Below are 21460 nucleotides of genomic sequence, written 5' to 3' on the forward strand. Positions count from 1 at the left end.
GTTCGAAGTAGCAGAGGTATTTCATGGATAATGTAGAGTAATGGCATATCTTTTTGTGGTTTTTGAGAAGTTTCTACAAAGAAGAGGTAATGTGCTGGATGTGGTCGCTGGTTTGATGAGGATGTTTCATCTTGTAGGACGTTATTTCGAATGTGGAGAGGTTGAGTCAATCGACTGGTATAGGTAGGAGGGTAAGGGGGTAAAAAAAACTTGTTGAAAACACAAGTGGTATGTGTAGCACTTATTGCTACTATGTAATGGGGGATTTGAACATACATGACTTACATGGTTTGTCATGTTGACAAGTAACTTGGGGTTCGATGATGGTCGTAATGGGGCCGTCTGCCAGCCATTAGTGGTTGATAGGGTCCCAGCTTGTTGGTTGGTTGTTGATGGTGGTGATCTTAGGATCTGGACCATTCTGCTTCCATGTGTTGCGCATGGTTGGAGGTGGGTTGGTGGGAGTCCGCTGATAGGATCTTCCAAACTTTCAAAAGGTTCGATGCCTTCTTCAAGAGATTTAATTGTAAAGAACCTTCCTTGTTGTTTAACAATGACCTTTGTGGGGAAACCCCATTGGTAGCCAATTCCGTGGTTCCACAGCGCTTTTGTTATGGTGACAAGCTTCTTGAGGTTTAGAAGAGTGGCTTTAGATAGGTCTGCAAATAATTTTATATTTGCTTAGTCTGGCGGTAGTCATGTAATGTTTCTCGTGGTTATCGTAATTTTTTCTTTCACATGATAAAAGTGGATGCGTGCCAGGATGTCCCTAGGGACTGCGGCCGGTAGGAGCGATAGTTTTGGTAATCTGCGCACAGGACCTATAGCGAGCTCTACATCTGATAGGGAAGGAATGAGGTGTTTCATGTATTGTTGTAAATATGGTTCTATGGTGTCCAAATTGATGTTTTCTAGGATTGCGTGGAATTTGATGTTGTTTCGCCTAGAGCGCTCTTCAGGATCCGCTAGTTTTTATTTTTTTTTGTATTAACAATTTTTATTGGCTTTCATGAAATACAAAAACAGTATATTTCAAAAGGTTAAGAAGAGAAAATAAACATAACAGAAAGATACATCGATGGCAAAATTAAATATTGTCAGGACCAGCGGAGTCATAAATATCAATGTAAAGGATATCAGGGCCTTGCAACGTGGACCGGCATAGAAGAGGTGAAAGTATCCCATGGGAGCCAAATCATCTCAAATACAGCAAACGAACAACTATGTAGTGCAGTCAAATATTCCATCTGTCTCACATCAGCAATGAGTTTGTACAAAATTGACATTGAAGGAGGAGTAGAGGATAACCAACACATAGGAATGCTTCTCCTGGCCGCGGTCAGCACATGGACAGCGAGTTTCCTGGATAATTTAGGTAATCCTGGGAATGGTAGACCCAGTAAAAAATGTAAGGGATCAAATGGGAGAGAGACATGCAGCAATGAATTCAACAAGGAAAGAACATCCTGCCAGAAAGGGGTAATGGAGCTGCATGTCCAAAAAATATGATAGAGAGAACCAGGGTCTCTACTACAGCGCCAGCAATCAGGAGAAGCACTCGGATTATAAGCATGCAGAACCTCAGGTGTTTTATACCATAACATCATAATCTTGTAAATATTTTCCTTAAAAACCACACAGACAGAAGATCTAGATGCATTTTCCCAAATTTTCTTCCATGTTAATAAATCAATGTCACGTTGTATGAATTGAGACCACCTATGCATGTAAAGGTGAGTATCATTGGATAAGGAGGGGGCTTCCATAAGAAGTTTATAAGTATTAGAGATTATACCCCTATGGTGGGGACCCTGCATACATAAACTTTCAAAGGGAGTAGGTTTCCCCAGAGTCAATGAGGGAGATAAAGTGGAAAAAAAGTGGCGTATTTGAAGATCAATAAATAGGTGTTGAGGAGGTAAAAGGGCTTTTTTCTGGAGGACTGGGAATGAGTGTAACTTACGAGTCACCGGATGTACCAAGTGACGCAGTTGAAAAAGGTTAGCTACAACCCAATGCGACATCCGGGACATGGCCATATTGTCTGGGAGATTAGGGTTATAGAGGACATTTGTCAGTGGGGAGCAATCAGAGGCCAATGTAAATTTAGCCCTACATTTCCGCCAAACAGTCAGGGAAAAGTACATAGGTCCCAGAAATAAATGGCGAAAGGAGGAGACATCCACTGCTGAGGTCGACCAAAGGAGAGAGCATGGATGAGCTGGGGACAATTGCAAAGATTCGATCTCAGTCCATGTGTTGGGAGGATGATGGGAAGACCATGACATGAGAAAATGAAGATGAGTTGCGTAATAATATGTTATAATATCCGGGGCCCCCAAGCCCCCCCTAGATCTTGGGGAAAGCAAAACGGAACGTGCAATCCTGTGCCGCCTATTGTGCCAAATAAAATGCAGGAAAGATTTCTGAAGAGAGTGAAGTTTGGACATAGGAATGGGAACGGGGAGGGTCGCAAACAGGTACAAAAGTTTAGGCAACACTGTCATTTTTAATACGTTAATGCGTCCTAGGAAAGAAATGGGCAAGGCATCCCATCGTTTCAGAGAGCGAGAAATTGCTATGAATAGTGGAGGGAAATTGGCCTCGTATATGGATTGGTAAGAGGAAGTAAGATTAGTACCTAAATATTTTAAAGAATGGGTACACCACCGATAGGGAAAGGCTTCCTGAAGCGAGGATAATGTGACAGGTGGGACGTGAATTGGGAGTGCCTCAGTTTTAGACGTATTAACTTTGTAGCCTGATATAGCCCCAAATCGTTTCAAGATCTGATGCAAAATCGGTAAAGAAGTATAGGGACTCGTGAGTGTGAGGAGGATGTCGTCTGCAAACAGCGATAATTTGTACTCATGGGTATGGGAATGTATCCCGCGAATATCCGGATTCGACCTAATGGCTGTGGCCAGTGGCTCCAGGCAAAGAATAAACAGCAGAGGGGAGAGTGGACAACCCTGACGTGTGCCATTTGACATCTGAAAAGGGAGTGAAAGAAAAGATGCTAATCTGACCTGCGAAAATGGGAAGAATAAAGGGCCTTCAAGGCTGCTACAAATGGACCCCGGAAACCAAACTTCTCCAAAACCAGAAACATGTAGGGCCAACTTAACCGGTCGAAAGCTTTTTGAGCGTCCAAGCTCAGCAACACAGCAGGGGTGGAGGATCGATTAACCAGATCAACCAGATCAATAGTTCTCCTGGTGTTATCCGCAGCATGTCTGGAAGGCACAAAGCCCACTTGGTCCCTATGTATGAGTTTGGAAATAATTCCGGACAGTCGGTTGGCTAAACTTTTTGTGAAAATCTTGTAATCGGAATTAAGTAGGGCAATCGGACGGTAGTTGTCTACAATAGAGGGATCCTTATCGGGTTTAGGGATAACCGAGATATAGGCTCGTGAAAATTCAGTCTGGGGTGTGACCCCCTTAAAAAGATCTCTGTAAAGAGAAAGGAGATGGGGAGCCAGGATACCAATAAAGGATTTATAATAGGTGTAGGGTAAACCATCCGGACCCGGGGCCTTACGAGAAGGGAGATGTTTAATTGTATCAAGTAATTCCTCTATCGTAATGTCAGCATTAAGAATGGCAATGTCTGAGGGAGATAGTCTCGGAAATGACAAGGAATCAAAAAAATTGTCAAAGGATAACTGTGTGAGAGGCGGGTGGAGGTCTGGGATCAAACAGTTATACAGTTTCTCATAGTAGGAGCCAAAAAGGGTTGCCATGACCTGAGGATCATAGGTAGGACTGCCGTTTGGTTGGATTAAAAGATCAGGTATCGTGGAAGGAGACTGAGCTTTAAGTCGATTGACTAACATACAATGGGGTTTGTTGGAAAATTCATAAAATTTCTGTTTAACCCACAGCAGGGATTGTGCAGCCTTACTGGAGTCGAGGGCTTTAATTCGGTCACGTAAAAATGTTACCTTCCGGAGCCCAGAAATGGAAGGCTTGGCCATCAACCGTCGTTCCGCCGAAAATAGTTGATGTACAAGAGAGGCCTTAGCACGTGCCGCAGATTTCTTTAAATGAGAACCCATAAAAATACAGAGTCCCCGAAATACCGCCTTATGGGCCTCCCATAAAATAGAGGAAGAGGCTACGGAGCCAACATTGAGGGTAAAATAGGTATCAAGTCCCCGAGACAATTCATCCCTAAGATGATCTGTGGAGAGGAAGGTCTCATTAAGGCGCCAATGACATGGTTTGGGTAGAGCGGGAGGAAAGAAAAGGTTTAAAGTCAGAGAGGCGTGGTCAGACCAGGTAATGGGGTTAATTTCAGAAGAGACCAAGAGTGAAAGCAATGGGGCAGAGATGAAAAAATGATCTAAGCGGGAGAAGCTACGGTGGGGGGTGGAGTAGAAAGTAAATTGTTTATGGGTGGGATGTTTAATCCGCCAAGCATCGAAGAGACGATGCTCCCTTATCAGTCTACGAAAGGATTTTGAAGCGGAGCATTGCCGCTTTGAGGGTGTGGACTCAAAAAGAACTTTCCTGTCCTTATGGGGGGATAAAATCAAATTAAAATCACCCCCAACAATCACATGTGAAGTGGAAAAAGAGTCTAAAGCGGCGAGTGTTTGGGAAAGAAATTGCAATTGACCCGTATTGGGGGCGTATAAATTCAGCAGAACAAGGGGAGTGTTACCCAGCATACATTCCAGAATAATGAAACGACCTTTTTGGTCAACTCTGGAGGAAACAATCCGAAGGGAGCAGTGCGACCCAATCAAAACTGCCACCCCAGCCTTCCCGGAGGGATCAAAGGCCGAATAGGCTTGGGGAAAAAATCTTGAGGCAAAACGAAAGGAGCCAGCTGATTTGAAATGGGTCTCTTGAACAAAAATAATGTCTGCTCCTGAGGATCGAAATTCCCTCAAAGCCATCCACCTTTTTTGAATGGAGTTGAGGCCCTTGACATTATACGACATAAACCGCAAAGCCATTATAAAATAACAAAAATTGAAGCAAATGTGTTAGCCTAAAAAAGAAATGAAATACCATCGATGCAATAGAAAAAAAAACAAAAAACAATAAAGTAACACAGAAAAGTGTAAACATAGAAATTGACATAAGTATCCATGAGGATATAAACTCGGGAACAACCAATTGGCCCAAGTCGTCTAGGCCTATGGCTAGACAAATTCGGGAGCAGCACGACAACCAAGACATCAGAAAAATCGTCATGCCCGGCCAGGTAAAACAGAAGTGAGAAAATGCACCCAACAATGGTTCGGCCGGACAGAAAAGAGAAACCCAAAAAGTAAAAAATATTATGTAAAAAAAAACCCAGGAAGGAAGGATCATCACCAGAAACACATCGGAAGGGCACCCCAGAGAATCATCATACAGATGGATTGATCTACTGAGGGTGACGTGGACGCTGTGGGGTACGTGTGAGTCTCTTCCGACCTCCACGGACTGGAGTCCAGATCTTGTTGGGGGTGGCGGATGGACGAGACGGAGTTGGTGGCAGAGGGGACACATCTTCAGGCAAAGGTGGAAGTCCCAGGCGCTTTAAGAAGGAATCCACCTCTTGAAGATCACGAAGCACGACTTGGGAATTATCCCTAGTCACGACCAACCGGAAAGGAAACCCCCATCGGTAAAGGACATGATGTTGTTGGAGGTGTGTGGTGAGCGGCTTCAGGGCTCGTCTCTTGGCCAAGGTAGTCGGAGACAAATCGCAGAAGAGTTGGAGTCTGTCACCTTTAAATTCCAGAGATGATTTGTGGCGAGCAGCTGATAATAAGGCTTCTTTGCTCTGAAAAAAGTGGAAGCGAACTATGACGTCGCGTGGTCTGGTGCCTTCGACAGGTTTTGGGCCCAGTGAGCGATGAGCCCTATCCATTCGCCAATCCGTTTCCGGAACCAATGGAGCAGTTGCGCTAAAGAGGGACAGAAGGTGACGGTGCAATTGCGCATCAGCGATAGATTCGGACATACCGCGTATACGGATATTTTGGCGCCGTTCCCGGTTTTCTAAATCCTCTTGCTGGAGTTGCATTTGGGACATGGAATGCTTCAAATATGCGTTATTCTTTTCCAAAACATGAATGTATTGCACCAAATCATCAAACTCAGTCTCCAATTTATCCGTGCGGTCTCCAATCTGAGTTATTTCCCCTCTGAGATCTAATGCCAGCTTTCCAATTTCAGCGGATATGGATGCGGTAATATTGCACAGAAAAATTTGCAACTTGTCATCTAGCGCTGAAAGTGTGAGGGAAGGAGACGGTATGGTTTGCTGAGATATCTGGGTGGAGGGAGGATGATTTCCCGATGCAGAGTATTCTGCTGCCCCCCCAGTTATATGCTGGGAATCCCCAGTTATATTATGGGGATCAGAGTCCTCCATCTGGGGCTGAGTCAGGGCAGAGGCAGGCATGGAAGTTGACATACATGAAGATGCAGTACCCTCCGGGACCACCGGGGGGCCGGGATCTCTCCCTGGGTTCCTGGGCATACTGGAGGCCGGGGATTGCGGCCTGGACAGGAACCGCCGGAGCGGCGAGGGCCGCGAATCCGGTGGCTGCGGGGAGGGGGGCTTCCAGCGCCCTATCTTCCCCATACAGGTTTCTCCCTGGAGCCGGCCATGGTGCCAAGTGGGTGGGACTCACCCTTATTAGCAGGGAAGCAGTGGCGTGTAGCAGGTGAGTCCGCGCTGGCCAGGGATGAGCGGAGTTCAGCTAGAATGCAGCCGCCATCGTCCCTGGCCGCGCATGCGCCCCAGGATCCGCTAGTTTGAGGTTAATCTGTTCTATGTCGGTGCCATGGTCGGTGTATGCGTCTATTAGGTCGTTGTGAGCTGCGAACATTTCCCCCATTTTATTTTCAGTATGGCGGATACGGTGGTCCTGTCGTTGTACCACGGTTGAAATTTGCGATAGTGTCGTCGTCAGGTCATCATGTAATGTTTGTCACAGTGAGAGAAGCATACTGTTCATAGACAGTTCAGTGATAGGTTGGTCTGAAGCAGGAAAATTTTCTATTAAGGATGGAGTAGAAATAGCAGAATTGAGTGTAGAATAGGAAGGCTGAGTGACAGGAGGATTTTCTATGTCCAGCCTAGGTCTGGACTTAGCAGGGCTACTTGTGGTGGGAGACAGGGGCGGAGAGGACTCACCAGGGTCTCCAGGGTATAATGTTGCTTTGAGCCTGGGGTCTGTTGTGTGCACTGGTCTCCATTCTGTCTGTAAGGCATCTGTCTGTGAGAAGCCGGCACCATCTTGCCTGCAGGGGCTGAGAGCTGGGATAAAGCTTGTCAGCTTTCCTGGCTTCCCTGGTGATCTGCGGCATCGGGGCATATTCCCTGGGGATCCAGTGGAGACCTGTGTCCCCTTATCAGCGTGGGGAGAGGTCAGTGCCGCTGCTGGGATTGGTGAGTGCCGGGTTTTTGCTGGCGGGGATGCGGAGCTCTCTTCACGGAGCTGTAATCCCAGAGCCGGCCGTGCATGCGCCCCCAAATATATGATAAACTTTGAGAATAATTCACATAGTGAGGTGAAAATGGTGAATTTAAAGAAAACCTGAAGATGCTATTTACCCGGATATACCATATGATTCTCATGGTTTGCTCCAAGCAGGAGTTGCCTGGAAGCTACAATTTGCCTCAATGATGAATCCAATTCACCAAAAAGTAATTTGGTGGTTGACTTACCAGTACACACAGTTACAAATGTTAAATCATGTGGCAAAGTGGTTGACCTACCAGTATATACCTCTGTCAGTGCTAAACAGGTCCTTCTAAACCTGGCTGACAACACTGCTTAGCATTTCAGATGCAACAGAGGCAGTGTTGTCAGCTCAAAAAGTAATTTATGAACTCAAAGGATTTCTGGCAGGATCAATGGGCATTTTTCTGTACAGAGAAAATTCAAGAGCCCCACCCAGTGCACAGGAGGAGTAACTACTCATATATCTACAAGTTACATTCCCCCATGTACCAGGCAGGGGCCTTGTTCATCCACTGGGGATAGTCCAGACTTGTCATCTGAAAAATGTAAAGAAATATTGTTAGAGCAAAATATAGAAATGATCTGTGAAATGCAAACATGAACAGGGAATGTAACAGGACAAAATGCATGTGGTCAGTTCTGAATATCTATATAGAAAAACTGAGGATCCTGGAGTAATAAATGAAATCATCGGTTGTGGTTCAGTTAAAAACGTTACAAAAATGTTTAAAAGGTTCCGCCAAGAGGTTATATGACAGATTGTGGTTGTGTAAATTACAAACTATCCACAGAGTAGACAAATCTAGTCAAAAAGACAAAATAAAAATGGATAGAGACCTACAGCAACCAAAAAGCAAACATCCTTCACTGGTCTGACTGCTCTAGATTCATAAATAAAATGAATGACGAAGGCTCTCTCTAAATGTACTATAAATGGTCTTGGCAATGCCATAATAAAATACTAACAATTTCAAATATTTTACCACAAACTTCTAATATCATATCCAACAATAGTCCTGTTATTACCATTGTTAGCTAGAAGGACTTTAGTATCGGCCCCTTTGATTCAAGCTTCACTTTAAACTTCTGAACTACAAGGCCTAACCCAACCCCTTTCTGAGTTGCTAACAAGAGTTCTATCACTGACGTACCCCCCCCCCCCCCCAACCATCTGAGATGAAAGTGAAGGCTGCATAATGCAAGTATGTAGGTATAGACTGCACCCCTGCCATTCTTACAAAAATGTAGAGTTGGGATGAAAGGTTTAGTGTGTTACAACATTCTTGGTAGATTGGTAATACATTTTATAGAGATCTGCAGATCAGAAGAGGTACAGAGAGCCTCTAAAAGAATATAATCCCTCCATAGGAAGATAAGGTGGCGGCTATTTATTGACTGAAACTGGATTGCTTTAGTATCAAAGCAAAATCAGTGATGGATATTGTGGTGGAAAAAGTGATGACTTAGTGCTGAACTGCTAGTGTGACATGGCCCTAAAAGATTAAATTGTGAATTGAGAAAGGCACATACCTGGGGAAGTTGGCCATATGTGATGTTCTTTCAGACGCACCATCACTCATGATTCTTCTTCATCCAATGTTTACCTCTGCACCAACAAGTAAGGAGAACTCATCATCGAATATGATCAGTGCTTCTTCCATGTCATCCTTCTGGGGCAATGGAGTCATCTCAGACTGAGATACAGAAGTGTCTGTGGTCAAAAAGTTAGACAAGGACGTGTTAGTAACACTACGCTGTGAGGTGTTCAGGTGAGAAATGGAGGTTACCTCAGATTGTACAGAGCTGCTTTTGATGGGATCCTCATCTTCTTGTCCTGTGATTGCATCTGGGATTTCTTCCTTCCAGCTTTCGTTCATGTATTTCAGGATTTCTGTAGATTTACTTCTTTTAGAAAAGTCAATGGCCAAAAGATCACCAAACATCCTTCTTATTCCAGTTGAAATCTTTCTCCATGCTTCAGGAGGATTGTCCATATGAAAATTGTTTTGCCAGTCAACAAAACCTCTATATCCTTCATCTTCAGGCATGGCCACCTGCCACGGATACTCCCCTAGAAGTAGGCAGTAGATGGTAACACCAAACGCCCACACATCAAGGCAGCCATCTACAACCAGTCCATCCGTAACGGTCATGTCACGTAGTTCTGGGGCCATGTAGGTTTTGCTACCACACCTGGATGTTATCACTGTCCCTCTGACCTTCGCAAGGCCAAAGTCTGTGATCTTGATGAAGTGACAGTCCTGGTCAAACACCAAAATGTTTTCTGGCTTCAAATCCATATGCACCAGTCCTTTCTCGGATATGAATTCGAGAGCATTGGAGATCTGAAGAGCACACCTCTTAACTGAGTCTTCTGGAATTCCCACCTAGGAATACAAAATCAAAATATAATAGTTGTTAAATACAGTAAGATAGAATATAAAGAGTAATTCAGAATCAGTTAAAGTATAAGCATGGCCATCACTTTTGATCTAGTTTTAGACTAGGAGTGGAGTCTATTGCCGTTTGTTTTCCCCCAAAAGAGATTCTCTTTTTATAAATGTTCCGGCAATCTCCATCATTAAGACAAAGTGATGGGCATTATTAGTTTTAACTCTCCCTTATCCAAAACTTTAAAAAAAAGGGCATACTGAAACCTTAATGTACTTACGTATGGTGTAATCATGGAGAAGAGATCACCAACAGGGGCTAGTTCCTGGGCAAACACAAAGTAGTCGATGGTGGTGAAGGCAATGCCATTACATCCAATGATATTGGGATGAGATGAAAGAAAGTATGAAACGCAGAACTCCTGGAGGAAAGACCGCTGGCTGGTTCTGTTTTTATCCATGGTCTTCAATGCCATTCTTTGACCTGTAGAAAAAAATAATTTAACTTTGATTAAGAAATGGAAATTTTTAGCTGATCATTTTTTCTATCCACTTGAAAATCTCAATATTCGAGCAACGGATCTTATTAAAATGTTTGAGAATGTATTATGCTTCATTCATAGCTAAATTTCAGCCATCAATCAGCTGTACAAGAACCTTTCCTGGGCTGAAATGTCCTACTCTGATTTCACTGAACACAGGGATAGTCTCTCATTGTGCATAGGAAGCTTCAGCAAGTCATACAGATCCCATCTCGTTTTCTGGCTGGAGGACGTCCAGCATTGTTAGCATCATATCCTTCCCAGCCTGACTATTGCTGGCCTGCCCCTTTCATTCATTATATGTCTGTCCTTTTAATCATGGAGGCTCAGCATCACATGTGATCATTATCTAGGACAGTCTGCATGGAAATACAGTCCACTGCTCCAGACAGATATGTACCCATCAAGGCATTTTAATATTTGCATAACTGCTCCCAAGAATCAGCCCAATGCTTAGTTCCCTAAATCATTCTATTAACATGAAAAAATATTTAAACATGATATATTTATGGAGATTTAATAAATATAAAGTCTATAGTGTACAAATGTACAAACATATACATACATATTTGCAGAGGATACTGAAACGGTACTTAGAATAGTTCACTGACCTGTTATCTTGTCCTTTGCCAATAAAACTCTTCCATATCCACCTTCTCCAAGTTCCTTCATAATGGTGAAGTACTCCTGTAAGTCTACCTGCTTTATTTCTTGTGAATAGAAGGAGACCATTCTATTCAGAAATCCTTCAACACCATGAGTAATGGAGGCCATAGTGTCCTGGAGAGCGAAAAAAGAAAACTTGTTGAATTATTAAGAAGAAAACAAATTGTTTTAGAAAAACTATAGAAATGTTTCAAATATGAATACTATTACCCACATTGATATACATATATATATATATGAGATGCTCACTAAAGCTTCACATCTTATTGAATGGGGCTCGGGAATAAGGTTCAGTTATTAAAGTAAGAGTTTGAACACAACAATAGAAATTTATGGAGTATAGTTAAATGAGCTGAATATGGAAAGCCAGCAATCCTTATATAAGAAAATTATCAAGTAAGGTTATAACTTTATCAAGTGCAAAACAAATGGAAAAGCCAAGACATAGCAACACATAAATATATCCAATAGCTATAAGTGCAGTTGTGTGCGGGGGGAGAGGCTATTGGTAATTGGTGGTCAGGAGACTCATTTAACCCCCAAGTATCCTTCAGGAAGAGAATGTAATAAACTTTGGTCATCATTGATGGAAAGGTGTATCTGCTGCCAGAAGAGTTTTGGTGACCCTCATATTTCTGGCAGATACTTCCATGAAAAGATTAAACATTCCTTAAGAATAATCTACAGGAGATACTCTGCTCTCTTGTTGCCGACCAGCTATGCCAACTTTCCAGTTTTGATTACATAAATTCAGGGGGATGAACAAAGAGCTCAGTCAGTTAAAAAGTGTAATTTAATCAAAACTCTCAAGGAAAATATAAAAAACGGTTGCCTCACTTTTTGTACTCAGAAGACAGCAGAGGTCATGCTAAAGGATATCAGAAGATATTAGTGGCATTTCCCTAAAACATTCTCTCCAAAACTGTGAAGTCCCAGAATGATCCACAATTACCATGAGTGATGTCATATCATCCAAACACTCAACTGTCACATCCCTTTTCAGGCATCTTAAAAACATTTAAGGCGTTTTCCTGCTAAATGTCATCTTTATGTTCTCAGGAAGACCACATAGCATCAGACGGACAGACATCATGAAGTGAATTTTCAGTGAGATTATGAAGTAGAATGTTGTACTCCTGTTTTGGTGAGAGGTAGTATTTCATAGCAAAGAATTCAACATTGTTCAGTCAATTTCCTGTCCTAAACCTCCACTCATTGCCCCTTTGTGTCAGTTTTCCATATATTTATTAAATATGCCTCATAAACCTCTGCAGGATAATTATCAGAATGTTCATTAAATAATAAAGATCCCTTGATTGGTTAGATGAAAGTGACCTTACCTTAATGTGGTGAAGATTCCGCTGTGATGAAGTCCAATTAGTTTTCTTTGAGTATTGGGTTCCTCTGCAGATCAGCTCCGTACAACGTCACCAAATCTCCAGCTGGGCTGTAATAGATGAGTATACCGGTATCTCTGGAAGTAGAGTCATTGAATAGGGGAAGGAGAGGACCTCTTTATACAAGGGAGATGGGCGGGGAAGGCAGAGAATGAAGGCTTTCCATTGGCTGACTCCTGATGTAAATGTTGTGTAAATAACCCCGGATTGTTCTTGCTGATTTGCATATAAAAAGTGTGTCCTGAGAATAGGTGATAGGATTAAACATGATGAAACCCAAATACTTTGAAACTTTACAGAGTTTTAATATTAAACTTTTCAACATTGTAACTATAAAATGGGAAATTATTTTTGCTTTATAAGAATTATTTTTTTTTAACTGATTCTAATTTAAATAAATAATACAAGAGGAAATAGTAACCAGCTCATTTATTGAAAACAAATGTACCCATTATTTGCTGGTTCTTTTATACATTATGCCTTATTTCTAGCACATTGCACACCAATGGGTTTATAAAAAAAAAAAACTAAACCTAAAAAAACTTTATTGCCAATAAAAAAAACAATGAATTTAAAATGAATTCAGCATAAAACTACAGTTTGGCATGGCATAAAGGATGCCTTGAACCTTATAAGTCTAAATGAAAAGCTGCTGCAGAATGGCCCCATTGGCCCACACTTGTCATTCCTTAAATGCTGGAAACTTAGCTCCAATAATAAGAGAATTGGTCTAGAACAGCTTCTCTCAATCAGTGTTCCATGGAAGCCTAAGGTTCCTCCAGAGGTTGCTAAGGGTTCCTTGACCATGGAGCAAATTCTACCTCATTGATGAGTTGAGGCTAACACCAGTTATCTGTCTAGCTATCTGTAAAGGGATTCTTCCTATTGACCACAAAGGCAAAGGACATTCTTTGCACTGACCATCACACTAACATACACAGAGCTGTACATATTGTAGAGTAATTATTAGCAGGGGTTCTCTGAGACTTGAAAGTTGTTGCAGAGGACCATTTTCAAAAATCTGAGAAATGATGGTTTAGACATGACTTAATGGACGGCTTAAAGTGGAACTAAACATAGGGTATCCAGGGCTTGTGCGATAATGTTCAAGTACACACATCATTTTTGTACATTATGGCAGACTTCCCTCACATGATGTCCAGGTTTCACCTAGTTGTTCCATTGCCACCTTCTCCTGGTCTTCTGGTTCCAGAGTCTTCAGCTTTTTTATTGACTGTCCAGGTTTTATGTAACTTTGTGGAGTTCAGCATTAAGGTAAAAAGAAAAGATTATGTGTACAAAGACGGAGTCAAAGTTGCTCGTTCCACATGGAGAATCTGCTTCCATCTTATCACTTTTTGTTTTACTTCACCTCATCTCAATATAACTCCACTAGTCTATAAAATCAATACTCCTGCTATGTTATTTCCCCTTCATGTCACCTGTAGTTCATCAAGGAGGACTACTGCATGGAGATGGTCACTAAAAGAAGCACCTGAAAACCTGAAATGTGGTTAAAAAAAACAAACAATTTAAATATTCAGATGAATGTAATAATACAACTGAGATTGTGTTATTCACTAAAACACACTTTGGTTTTGCGCTGACAATGACAATGTAACTGTAGAATATTGAGAGAACTTTTACCCCCAGGACAGAACTGGCCATCTCAATGGTGATGGGCTTGTGGATTGATATGTTAAAGAGGAGGAAGAATACCTGGCTGAGGTGTGACTGCCGATACTGTTTCCATCACAATGACCTTGTTTCTAGAAGCCAACCTCCATTGTTAGGACTAGTGGTGCCCAACTGTGGCCCTCTGTGGATGCCAAATTTGCATGATTATATTAGTATAGGAAGGGACATAAGTGCTTAAATAATAATCTGTACAAGAGTTGAAATTGAGATGAATAAACCCAAATGTTATATCTGATCCTCACAAAGCAAAGAATCACTTCCATCTATAAGAACCTCTATGACCTCTCCATGAGGTGAAAACAGGAATTTATTTTGAATAAAGAAGTATCGGTGTAATATGGGCTTTGGCCTATTGATGGATCTTATGCCATTTTCCCTATTTCCAGCAACATTGAACACCAATGAGTTTAACTTAAAAAATACTTTATTGACAAAAAAGATTTAAATGAACTTAAAAAATGTAATTAGCATAGAAATATTTCCATGAGGATTAAACAGACCTCTCAGGATAGGAATATTGGAGCTGCCATGTCTGATCTTATTTATAGAGATTCATCTCCAAACATCCTGATCATTTCTTCACTACTTGGTGATCAGTGACCTAGAACAAGCCAGGTGTATATCAAGTAATGGAAAATATCATACTGACATGGTGCTCTGGGTGAATGACAAGCCAAGTATTGAGGCAAGTAACCCAGAACTGTAACTTTCCCCTTCAAAAGCAAACTTTAAAAATGGCTGCTTCTGAATATTGTACAATTAACGTGGGTTAGATATAATTATTCTGAACAATAACACAACACTGGATTTTGGCATACTTAAAGAAACCTTAACCATAGTATTATCAATAGAAAACCACCACAGAATGATCCTGTTGGACAAAATAGCCATTCCTTTACTGCTGGAAAACTTTGAATTTCTTTAAGAAGAGGATTTGTCTAGATCAGCCTTTCTCAGCCATCATTTCATGGAACACTGAGGTTCCTCCAGAGGTTGCTGAGGATTCCTTGAGCAAGGAGCAATTTCTGCCTCATTGATATATTGCCACTGACACCAATGATCTTTCTAGCTTTCTGTAAGGGGGGTTTGCAGTGACCTCAAATGTAAGGAACATTCTTCCCAATGACTATCATACAATAATGTGTATAAGAAGGGATTCATAATTGCTCATTACATGCAAAGAATATGATTTCATCTTAACAATTTTGTATTACTTCACCTCATCCCAATATAGATCTACCAGCCTGAACAGACCATATACAATCAATGCTATGTTGCTTCCTCTTTATGTCACTTGTGGTTCATTCAGGGAGGCCTACTGCATGGAAATGGCCAGTAAAAGAAGAATCTGAAAATCTGAAATGTAGTGAAAAATATAAATTAGCAACTATTTAAAAAATTCTGTAAATATAACAACCGAGATTGTGTTATTCACTAAAATACACTTTATTTTGCGCAAAACTTTGACTATCTAGCTGTAGAATATAGAGAGAACTTTTACCCCCAGAACTGGCCATCTCCATGGTGATGGGTTTGTGAATTGATATGTTAAAGAGGAGGGAGAATACCTGGCTGAGGTGTGACTGCCGATACTGTTTCCATTACAATGACCATGTTTATGGACACCAACCTCTATTGTTGGGACTCCTGATGTCCAACTGTGGCCCTCAGGGAATGCCAACTTTTCATGATTATCCCAGTGGTAACCTGTGCAAGAATTACTGTTTCCATCACAATGACCTTGTTTCTAGAAGCCAACCTCCATTGTTAGGACTAGTGGTGCCTAACTGTGGCCCTCTGTGGACGCCAAATTTGCATGATTATATTAGTATAGGAAGGGACATAAGTGCTTAAATAATAATCTGTACAAGAGTTGAAATTGAAATGAATAAAACCAAATGTTATATCTGATCCTCACAAAGCAAAGAATCACTTCCATCTATAAGAACCTCTATGACCTCTCCATGAGGTGAAAACAGGAATTCCATCTATAAGAACCTCTATGACCTCTCCATGAGGTGAAAACAGGAATGTATTTTGAATAAAGAAGTATCGGTGTAATATGGGCTGTGGCCTATTGATGGATCTTATGCCATTTTCCCCATTTCCAGCAACATTGAACACCAATGAGTTTAACTTAAAAAAAACTTTATTGACAAAAAAGATTTAAATGAACTTAAAAAATGTAATTAGCATAGAAATATTTCATGAAGATTAAACAGAACTCTCAGTATAAGAATAATATTGCCGATAATGTTGAAGTCTTCTCGTATAATTAGTCTGCCTTGTTTCTGAGCGGAAATAGTGGAATTGATTTTGTTGTAGAATTGGAGTTGATTGGTGTTTGGACCATAGATGTTGACCAGGGTGTACAGGATTCCATTAATTTTGCATATCAGGATATGGTAGCGCCCTTGATGGTCTGCGACTTCTGAGATGCAGTGGTATTGGAGAGAGTTTCTAATGGCTGTGATGACGCCGTTCTTTTTGGGGCTGGTTGCCATATAGATTGGAGAAAAATGGTGTAAGTGAAATTTAGGGGTTTTGTTGGTGGCAAAGTGGGATTCTTGAAGGAATAGGACATCAGCCTGCAACGAGCGAGCTTCTTTTTGTAGTAGAGATCTTGTAAACGGTGAGTTGAGGCCACGGACATTTAAGGATGATATTTTAATCATAGTCCTGGATGTAGGCGAGTTGTTCGAAGTAGCAGAGGTATTTCATGGATAATGTAGAGTAATGGCATATCTTTTTGTGGTTTTTGAGAAGTTTCTACAAAGAAGAGGTAATGTGCTGGATGTGGTCGCTGGTTTGATGAGGATGTTTCATCTTGTAGGACGTTATTTCGAATGTGGAGAGGTTGAGTCAATCGACTGGTATAGGTAGGAGGGTAAGGGGGTAAAAAAAACTTGTTGAAAACACAAGTGGTATGTGTAGCACTTATTGCTACTATGTAATGGGGGATTTGAACATACATGACTTACATGGTTTGTCATGTTGACAAGTAACTTGGGGTTCGATGATGGTCGTAATGGGGCCGTCTGCCAGCCATTAGTGGTTGATAGGGTCCCAGCTTGTTGGTTGGTTGTTGATGGTGGTGATCTTAGGATCTGGACCATTCTGCTTCCATGTGTTGCGCATGGTTGGAGGTGGGTTGGTGGGAGTCCGCTGATAGGATCTTCCAAACTTTCAAAAGGTTCGATGCCTTCTTCAAGAGATTTAATTGTAAAGAACCTTCCTTGTTGTTTAACAATGACCTTTGTGGGGAAACCCCATTGGTAGCCAATTCCGTGGTTCCACAGCGCTTTTGTTATGGTGACAAGCTTCTTGAGGTTTAGAAGAGTGGCTTTAGATAGGTCTGCAAATAATTTTATATTTGCTTAGTCTGGCGGTAGTCATGTAATGTTTCTCGTGGTTATCGTAATTTTTTCTTTCACATGATAAAAGTGGATGCGTGCCAGGATGTCCCTAGGGACTGCGGCCGGTAGGAGCGATAGTTTTGGTAATCTGCGCACAGGACCTATAGCGAGCTCTACATCTGATAGGGAAGGAATGAGGTGTTTCATGTATTGTTGTAAATATGGTTCTATGGTGTCCAAATTGATGTTTTCTAGGATTGCGTGGAATTTGATGTTGTTTCGCCTAGAGCGCTCTTCAGGATCCGCTAGTTTTTATTTTTTTTTGTATTAACAATTTTTATTGGCTTTCATGAAATACAAAAACAGTATATTTCAAAAGGTTAAGAAGAGAAAATAAACATAACAGAAAGATACATCGATGGCAAAATTAAATATTGTCAGGACCAGCGGAGTCATAAATATCAATGTAAAGGATATCAGGGCCTTGCAACGTGGACCGGCATAGAAGAGGTGAAAGTATCCCATGGGAGCCAAATCATCTCAAATACAGCAAACGAACAACTATGTAGTGCAGTCAAATATTCCATCTGTCTCACATCAGCAATGAGTTTGTACAAAATTGACATTGAAGGAGGAGTAGAGGATAACCAACACATAGGAATGCTTCTCCTGGCCGCGGTCAGCACATGGACAGCGAGTTTCCTGGATAATTTAGGTAATCCTGGGAATGGTAGACCCAGTAAAAAATGTAAGGGATCAAATGGGAGAGAGACATGCAGCAATGAATTCAACAAGGAAAGAACATCCTGCCAGAAAGGGGTAATGGAGCTGCATGTCCAAAAAATATGATAGAGAGAACCAGGGTCTCTACTACAGCGCCAGCAATCAGGAGAAGCACTCGGATTATAAGCATGCAGAACCTCAGGTGTTTTATACCATAACATCATAATCTTGTAAATATTTTCCTTAAAAACCACACAGACAGAAGATCTAGATGCATTTTCCCAAATTTTCTTCCATGTTAATAAATCAATGTCACGTTGTATGAATTGAGACCACCTATGCATGTAAAGGTGAGTATCATTGGATAAGGAGGGGGCTTCCATAAGAAGTTTATAAGTATTAGAGATTATACCCCTATGGTGGGGACCCTGCATACATAAACTTTCAAAGGGAGTAGGTTTCCCCAGAGTCAATGAGGGAGATAAAGTGGAAAAAAAGTGGCGTATTTGAAGATCAATAAATAGGTGTTGAGGAGGTAAAAGGGCTTTTTTCTGGAGGACTGGGAATGAGTGTAACTTACGAGTCACCGGATGTACCAAGTGACGCAGTTGAAAAAGGTTAGCTACAACCCAATGCGACATCCGGGACATGGCCATATTGTCTGGGAGATTAGGGTTATAGAGGACATTTGTCAGTGGGGAGCAATCAGAGGCCAATGTAAATTTAGCCCTACATTTCCGCCAAACAGTCAGGGAAAAGTACATAGGTCCCAGAAATAAATGGCGAAAGGAGGAGACATCCACTGCTGAGGTCGACCAAAGGAGAGAGCATGGATGAGCTGGGGACAATTGCAAAGATTCGATCTCAGTCCATGTGTTGGGAGGATGATGGGAAGACCATGACATGAGAAAATGAAGATGAGTTGCGTAATAATATGTTATAATATCCGGGGCCCCCAAGCCCCCCCTAGATCTTGGGGAAAGCAAAACGGAACGTGCAATCCTGTGCCGCCTATTGTGCCAAATAAAATGCAGGAAAGATTTCTGAAGAGAGTGAAGTTTGGACATAGGAATGGGAACGGGGAGGGTCGCAAACAGGTACAAAAGTTTAGGCAACACTGTCATTTTTAATACGTTAATGCGTCCTAGGAAAGAAATGGGCAAGGCATCCCATCGTTTCAGAGAGCGAGAAATTGCTATGAATAGTGGAGGGAAATTGGCCTCGTATATGGATTGGTAAGAGGAAGTAAGATTAGTACCTAAATATTTTAAAGAATGGGTACACCACCGATAGGGAAAGGCTTCCTGAAGCGAGGATAATGTGACAGGTGGGACGTGAATTGGGAGTGCCTCAGTTTTAGACGTATTAACTTTGTAGCCTGATATAGCCCCAAATCGTTTCAAGATCTGATGCAAAATCGGTAAAGAAGTATAGGGACTCGTGAGTGTGAGGAGGATGTCGTCTGCAAACAGCGATAATTTGTACTCATGGGTATGGGAATGTATCCCGCGAATATCCGGATTCGACCTAATGGCTGTGGCCAGTGGCTCCAGGCAAAGAATAAACAGCAGAGGGGAGAGTGGACAACCCTGACGTGTGCCATTTGACATCTGAAAAGGGAGTGAAAGAAAAGATGCTAATCTGACCTGCGAAAATGGGAAGAATAAAGGGCCTTCAAGGCTGCTACAAATGGACCCCGGAAACCAAACTTCTCCAAAACCAGAAACATGTAGGGCCAACTTAACCGGTCGAAAGCTTTTTGAGCGTCCAAGCTCAGCAACACAGCAGGGGTGGAGGATCGATTAACCAGATCAACCAGATCAATAGTTCTCCTGGTGTTATCCGCAGCATGTCTGGAAGGCACAAAGCCCACTTGGTCCCTATGTATGAGTTTGGAAATAATTCCGGACAGTCGGTTGGCTAAACTTTTTGTGAAAATCTTGTAATCGGAATTAAGTAGGGCAATCGGACGGTAGTTGTCTACAATAGAGGGATCCTTATCGGGTTTAGGGATAACCGAGATATAGGCTCGTGAAAATTCAGTCTGGGGTGTGACCCCCTTAAAAAGATCTCTGTAAAGAGAAAGGAGATGGGGAGCCAGGATACCAATAAAGGATTTATAATAGGTGTAGGGTAAACCATCCGGACCCGGGGCCTTACGAGAAGGGAGATGTTTAATTGTATCAAGTAATTCCTCTATCGTAATGTCAGCATTAAGAATGGCAATGTCTGAGGGAGATAGTCTCGGAAATGACAAGGAATCAAAAAAATTGTCAAAGGATAACTGTGTGAGAGGCGGGTGGAGGTCTGGGATCAAACAGTTATACAGTTTCTCATAGTAGGAGCCAAAAAGGGTTGCCATGACCTGAGGATCATAGGTAGGACTGCCGTTTGGTTGGATTAAAAGATCAGGTATCGTGGAAGGAGACTGAGCTTTAAGTCGATTGACTAACATACAATGGGGTTTGTTGGAAAATTCATAAAATTTCTGTTTAACCCACAGCAGGGATTGTGCAGCCTTACTGGAGTCGAGGGCTTTAATTCGGTCACGTAAAAATGTTACCTTCCGGAGCCCAGAAATGGAAGGCTTGGCCATCAACCGTCGTTCCGCCGAAAATAGTTGATGTACAAGAGAGGCCTTAGCACGTGCCGCAGATTTCTTTAAATGAGAACCCATAAAAATACAGAGTCCCCGAAATACCGCCTTATGGGCCTCCCATAAAATAGAGGAAGAGGCTACGGAGCCAACATTGAGGGTAAAATAGGTATCAAGTCCCCGAGACAATTCATCCCTAAGATGATCTGTGGAGAGGAAGGTCTCATTAAGGCGCCAATGACATGGTTTGGGTAGAGCGGGAGGAAAGAAAAGGTTTAAAGTCAGAGAGGCGTGGTCAGACCAGGTAATGGGGTTAATTTCAGAAGAGACCAAGAGTGAAAGCAATGGGGCAGAGATGAAAAAATGATCTAAGCGGGAGAAGCTACGGTGGGGGGTGGAGTAGAAAGTAAATTGTTTATGGGTGGGATGTTTAATCCGCCAAGCATCGAAGAGACGATGCTCCCTTATCAGTCTACGAAAGGATTTTGAAGCGGAGCATTGCCGCTTTGAGGGTGTGGACTCAAAAAGAACTTTCCTGTCCTTATGGGGGGATAAAATCAAATTAAAATCACCCCCAACAATCACATGTGAAGTGGAAAAAGAGTCTAAAGCGGC

The sequence above is a fragment of the Staurois parvus genome, unplaced genomic scaffold (assembly GCF_062004578.1).
Source record: "Staurois parvus isolate SC_StPar_1 unplaced genomic scaffold, SC_StPar_1.0 ptg000231l, whole genome shotgun sequence".
NCBI lineage: Eukaryota > Metazoa > Chordata > Amphibia > Anura > Ranidae > Staurois > Staurois parvus.